Consider the following 6,643-nt stretch of genomic DNA (forward strand, 5'->3'; position numbering starts at 1 on the left):
CCTCACTGCGCTCACACTCACATCTCTGCACCCGGGCTTCCGCTCAGCACCTTCTAAATAAAAGTCCACTACACAGAATTGCAGTGCTGCAGGCTTCTTATGTGCTGCATGTGAAATTTGTTTTAGCTGTTAATGTTGTTTGCATTTAATATCACACACATACACACACAGTCTATTTATCTAGAGATGGAATACAAATTTAAAAATTTAAAAAAAAATACAGAATATGTACATAATATTCACCTTACACTATGAAAATATTGTTTATATAGAAATGTACTTGAGCAAAGTGCAGTGACATAGGGTGATTGCACGTGGATGTAAACCATATTTGTGCATTAGTATTAAAGAGATGTTAAAATAAATGTATATATAAATATGTATATTCCCTTTCAAGGAGCCCCTGGTTCCAGCTCCTTTTAAAGCAGTAAATTAATCAAATGGCCACTTAGTCCAAACATTTTTTCTCATCTTATTTTGGTCCAAGTTGTGATATTTTTGTGGCATATTGCAAGAAGTTTTTTTCTTTCAGTTAGTTTTAACTTTAGATATGCATTGCAAAGCAACAACTACACACATTTAAATGAACAGATAAGTAAAAAGACATACATCTTAATTAAAGCACTGGTCCTTCAATCAATTAATCAATCTAGGTGTGATGTCTTTTCATGTCATACTGAATAAAACCTTTTCCAGAAAAGAATCAAAAATACAATCGCCCAGATTCAAGCTGCATAAACTCTGGTCTTTTAACCTGTGGTGATGACCTGTGTTTTATTTGGAAAGGAATGTTTTTATTGTGACGGCCACCACCATCTGTCACAATGACTCACATTCACAACCTGTGCACTGTCGCTTGTCCCAGACTGCTGACATTTCCCTCCAGACCCAGACAACTGCAGCTCAAACGTACAACAGACACACTGCAGCTGGTTAATCAGGGTGAAGGATGAGGAGGCAGCCACGAGGAAGCACTTGGGTTTCACGGGACTCTGCTCAGAATAGACCCCACTGCTCACTGATCAGGGACATGTGTGTGCTTGTATATTAATAATATGTAGGGAGAGAGAAAAAGGAGGGAATGTAGTAGCACCATAATAGAATGAAAAACATCTGTTGAAAATCCAAAACCGACAATAAAAATTGAAATCACAACAAATATAAAAAATGTAGCACTTATTGGTTAATGAAGAAGTTTGTTAATGATAATAAAATAATTCATCATACAGGCTTATGATTAACATGTACTGAAATCAATAGATAATGGAACCTATACATGTGAAGTGGAACATCTACTGTCATCAGCAGGAGAGGACTATAACACTAGATGGTACAGGGAATACCCCGTTAACTTCACTGACAACTTCCGGTTTACAGCTGACTCAGTACTAGTAGCTTTACAGATCTCTCTCTCTCTCCCTCTCTCTCTCTGCCTCTCTCAGTCTCTCTCTCCCTCACCATCTCTCTCCCTCCCTCTCCATCCCTCCCCCCCTCTCTCTCTCATCTGTTTCCCAGTAGGATCTAACAGATGGGGGTTAGGGAGGGTCTACAGTTTTCCTGATGTTTGCCTGAATTGCAGAGGTTCATTTCAGTTCACCTCTGCACTGTTATTAGCACAAGGCTGCCGAGCATTTTAAAGTATCCCACCAGTGCTTTACTACTTCTCATGTGTACTGCTTTTGCACTGCTCGTTCTCCATTTTCAAACATGACTGCCATGCGCAGTTAAAGCGGCTACAGACTGATTCATTAAGAGTTTACATTAGCAGTCAAGGCTTCCAAAACAAATATTGAAGTGACTTCAAAATTCAAGGTTCACTGTGTACTTTGTAGTGTCCCTCTTTAATCCGGGTTTGGTTTGTTCATCCTGGGCTATAGAGACATGGCGGTGCAAACCTGCCAGACTTTATCCAATCACAAATCTGAGATCTAAAGCTCATTCTATGGTAACAAAGACACAATGTATGATACACTGATACAAACATGATTATCAAGATTTGATTCCACTGGACCTTTTAAATAAAAATCCTGATAAAAAAATCACCTGTCTTTCGTCAGTTCAAAATGTTGGTAATTTAGTTTCTCTTATGAGCCTAATACGAACATTTAGTTTTGAAAGTCTAAAAGAAATCATAAATTAATATTTTGTGATAAAAATAAAAACTCATTTAAAAATATTTAAAAAACTGACATCAGTCCTATTATCTTGAGAAAACAACTGTTTAGTAACCTGTTATCAAAAAGACTCACACCGATTAGATGAGAAATTTAAAATTTAAACTCAGTATTACAGATAAAAACAATGATCATGACCAAGGTCACGTCTGTACAACAAGAGAAGTTTTTTGATTGCAGATGATTACACAAACATTGCCACATTAAATATTTATTATTATATAATCAAGCATAGTTATTGTTAGTTATTAACCATTATTAAATAATTAGCTTTTTTAGGAACCATGCTAATATTTTAATATGAACAGTTTATTGTTTGTGCCTAAGAAATCCGTTCATTCAGGTTGAAAACAGGACTTTCACAGTATTGTTGTCTCTCTAACATCTGTAAACATTATGTCTTTATTGGATGATTCCATCAGACGGACATAACTTGCTCAACGTTGGCATGCTTTTTTTCCACACTCAGAAATTGTTTTCAGGATTTATTTACTCATGTCCCATAAAAAATAATTTGTTATCTTCACAGCCAGTGTTTCCGATAAATCAAATGTGGACGCTCTATAAAAAATTCAGGGAAAGAATTTTTAAGGCTACGTGTGTACTTTTATTTTCTCTCTTCTCTATACTGCAGTGTTTATTAATTGGCTCATCTATCGTAACATTAACAAGGTTTTAGATGAAAAACTTGGAATGCTTTTGTTTTACAACCTCTGTCCATTACAGCCATGTTTAAAATAGTCTACTCTGCCCTGTTATGACCACATTTAATAGCAGTCTAGTTTATTTACTCCAAAGAAGTGAATGGAAATGTGCCCAGTTCACTTTAAATACATTTAACAATTACATTGGAATATGGCTAATGTCTGTCAAAGTTGTGTTTTAATGGAACAGTTCATCTCCTCAAAGCATTCATCGTCTACACCAATTGAAAAATATACTCATGAACTCAAGCCTGCACAATGCAATGTTAGTCTGTGTGCATAGCATGTTTCAGGTATTTTCCAAGTATCATTTAAGGCATAACTTCCTGTAATCAGCCCCTGCACAGAGAATGTTTATTACTACGCAAAGAGAAATCAGCTGAAGGTGGAAAAATACATAAACTGCATAATGCAGACAAGATGAGAGCAATGCATTCCAGCTGTAACCAGTCTGTCTGTTCACAGGAGGGAACAGGAAAGTAGCATAAAATGTACATTGACAAAGGAATGTTAGATCTTAAATGAATATGACATCAGACATGCCTTATTATTATGTAATACATTTATGTTAATTATTACCTGAAACACCATACCACCATTTTGGCATGTAGCTTATATCACAGAGGCATAGAGCGCCAGCCGACCGACTTCACCTCCCACCTCTCCTGTTTCATTAGCTTCTTGTTAGTAAATGATGCCATTGTTTAGATGTGAACAACCTGGCTAATGACAGAATATGACATTGTAAACCAACCACTGTTGAATGAAACAAACTTATCAGCTATAAAATCTGCTGTGTGCTACCACTCCCATGTGACAAGCTACTGGGGAGTTCTTGCCACATTCACATCTATGATGGTTGAATCCACAGCCACACAATCATAACACAATATGGTAAAATTCACTCTGGCTCACCACCCATCAAGTTAGGTTTCTGGTTTCACACACTCACGTCAGTATCACATGTTATTTTCTTTGCAATCACATTAGTAAACAAACACAACCAGTTATTTTTTTGTTAAAATCTTGTTTATATCTTGATTTTGACATATTTGTTTTGACATATCTTACATTCACTGCAAACCAGCAGTGGCTTTTTTGTAAATTGACCGACAAAAACCTCGTCTGAAGTAATGGCACAGTATTTCAAATAATCTCCTTTCCTAACCATTATTCTTTTACCCCAATGGAATACGTCATGAGGTAAAGGAAAGATGTGAAGGAGAGGCTGGAGTTAGGAAAGGAGAATTACGGCACAGATAAAGTCTGACTTCACTTTGCATTTAAAAAAACCCAAACTTAATTCATCACAGAAAATACGCACAGGCTGTAGGTATCTGTGCTGTGCGCTGACAGATATAATAAAAGTTCAGTTGAAAACAGAAGGACACGTCCTGAGAATAATGTGAGGGATGTGAAGAAAACCTTATACTGTAAGTGAAGAAAAAAATATCACGTGTCCATTCCACAGTCAGGAGGCTGAAATAACTTTTATCTTTTTATTTAGTTGTGATGATGATGTAAACTTTATAGAATAAAACAGCTGTTCTGTTTTAATATTTACGTGGCTGTGTCCAGGTGCAACTACGAGGTTGTGTCACTTTAAATGTTGCTGCCGCGAGGAGTAGTGGGGCAGCATTTTCTCCTCATCTTTCATCAAGTTGTTTCCTGTGTTACAGGAGATCATTTAGGAAGCACTGAAGCTCCTTTCCTTATCATTTAGAGAATCGAACAGCTCTTATTATGGTGGCTGCTGAAATACGTCAGGGTTATTTCACTCTAAGCAAAACAGACTATTTGAATGCACCCATGATCTGCTCACATGCTTTTACTGTCCTTCCCATCTGCCACTAGGTGCAAGCTCACCTGGCTTTTAAAGAGAACTGGACATGGCTTTCTGCTTGGTTTACTGCATGTTACACCCGAAACATACCCATGATTAATTAAGAGTCTTGAACCAAGTTCCTGGCACAGCAACCTTGTTATCTGCCATTTAACTCAAAAAAGAGGATTTGGACTTGTGCTGGAATTTGCTTACTTAAGACCATGAGCTTAGATTGTTAAAATAGAAGTAGAGGTTATATAGTACAATCACTGGCAATATACTGCAGAAAACAGAGGCAAGTCAGAGCTCCACTGAAGAATCTGAATCATATAATCAATTTTATTTCAGGTAAAACAACATTAAACAACATTTACAGAAGGACATTACATCTTCCATAATAACATTACATACAGGTTGTACCAAATAATGCAACAGCTATTCTACTGTATAATATATTGTTTCAGTTGATGAAGTGACTGTCACTTCTGTTTTCCAAACCACATGTCAAAATGGTGTATTTTTCAGTGCAGCATACAAGAAGAAAAATTAAAAGTGAGAGAAGCTTTGTTAAAACATAAATTCATTGTTCAGCACAGCGAGGACGAACGCTGGATTTTTTTCAACCGAACCAACGCCACTTGTATCCACATGATAAAGGATGCCAAAAATATCTCATATTTATATTCATCATATATGTATATCCATATACGACTTCTCTTTGATAGCAGTAAGAGGACATTTGCAACCCTGTATACAAACATGATGGAAGCATCTCTGTTTCACTTCAGTGTGTCATTGCTTCTTTAATCTCCACCTTCGACATTTGTATTGATTTTCTAATGTCTCATCTCACAGTGCTAAATGTGCAATGTCACACAGTCTTTCCCTTCGCTGGACTTTATCTGAAATACATGAGGAGCATTTAAGTTTGAACAGAGGGCCTTCAGGAACTCTGCCCACTCAGGAGTCCAAAGTTTTACACAAGACTGCAGGCTGCCAAAGCTCCACAGAAGTAAGAGTGTCATTGGGGGGTTGTTGGGGGCGCACCAAAAATAATTATTCAGTTGCTAATACTGTCTGCAATCCCTTAAAGCCACGTAAGGCTGGGTACAGTTCGATGGTTTTCAGTGTGTACTGTCACGCTGCTTTACTGGCATTACCCACCACCTCTCCTCCCCCACCCCTTTTTTTGCGCTGCACAATCACAGCCTGGGGACGACAATGGAAATCCACGAGATAAATTCAAGAACAGCATTTCTACAAGCTCTCCTCAATCTGTGGTAAAGGTTCAAAACTGGAGAGGGGCTGGTTAGGTCTGCCTCAGGCGAAGCAAAGGGTGTATATATGTTGTATATACAGTGGGCTTCAAATATTTGAGACCAGGAAAAAGTATATATATATATAATTTTATTATTAAGGGCAAAGGAAGTGCATAAAAGTGACATACAGGCTGGAATGTAAGGGCTAAGTGATTTATCTTTAAAGTGCATTTTCAAAACACTATTGGGGAGAATTTATCCCATAATTATTCATTTTTGCCCCAAAGCCGCTGCTCTCTGTGGTAAAAAAATAAGCTGGACTGGCCCACATTTATGATAATATGCGCTTTAAAACTCCAATTGTTTATCTTTGCTTTTCCTACTTTAAAAGATAAGTTACTCAGGGTAAGAGTTAGGATAGAGGACAAAATCCACAGTCCTTGTTCTGTGACAAATGCATTCAAAAGATTAGTCAAATTTAATATTCAGTAGCCACGTTTTCATCCTATGGTTATTTTGAAAATCAGCACAACCAGAGTTCAAACCAGATCAAGAACAGTTGGTGGTAACAACTCTTCAGTGCGGTGCTGTTGATTCCACCCCAAACTCTGGAAAAGCATGAGGAAAGTACGATGGAAGTATGACATTTATGTTTCTTTCATGTAGTAATTTAGTTACTGT

This window comes from Paralichthys olivaceus, chromosome 13 (genome assembly GCF_024713975.1).
Source record: "Paralichthys olivaceus isolate ysfri-2021 chromosome 13, ASM2471397v2, whole genome shotgun sequence".
NCBI lineage: Eukaryota > Metazoa > Chordata > Actinopteri > Pleuronectiformes > Paralichthyidae > Paralichthys > Paralichthys olivaceus.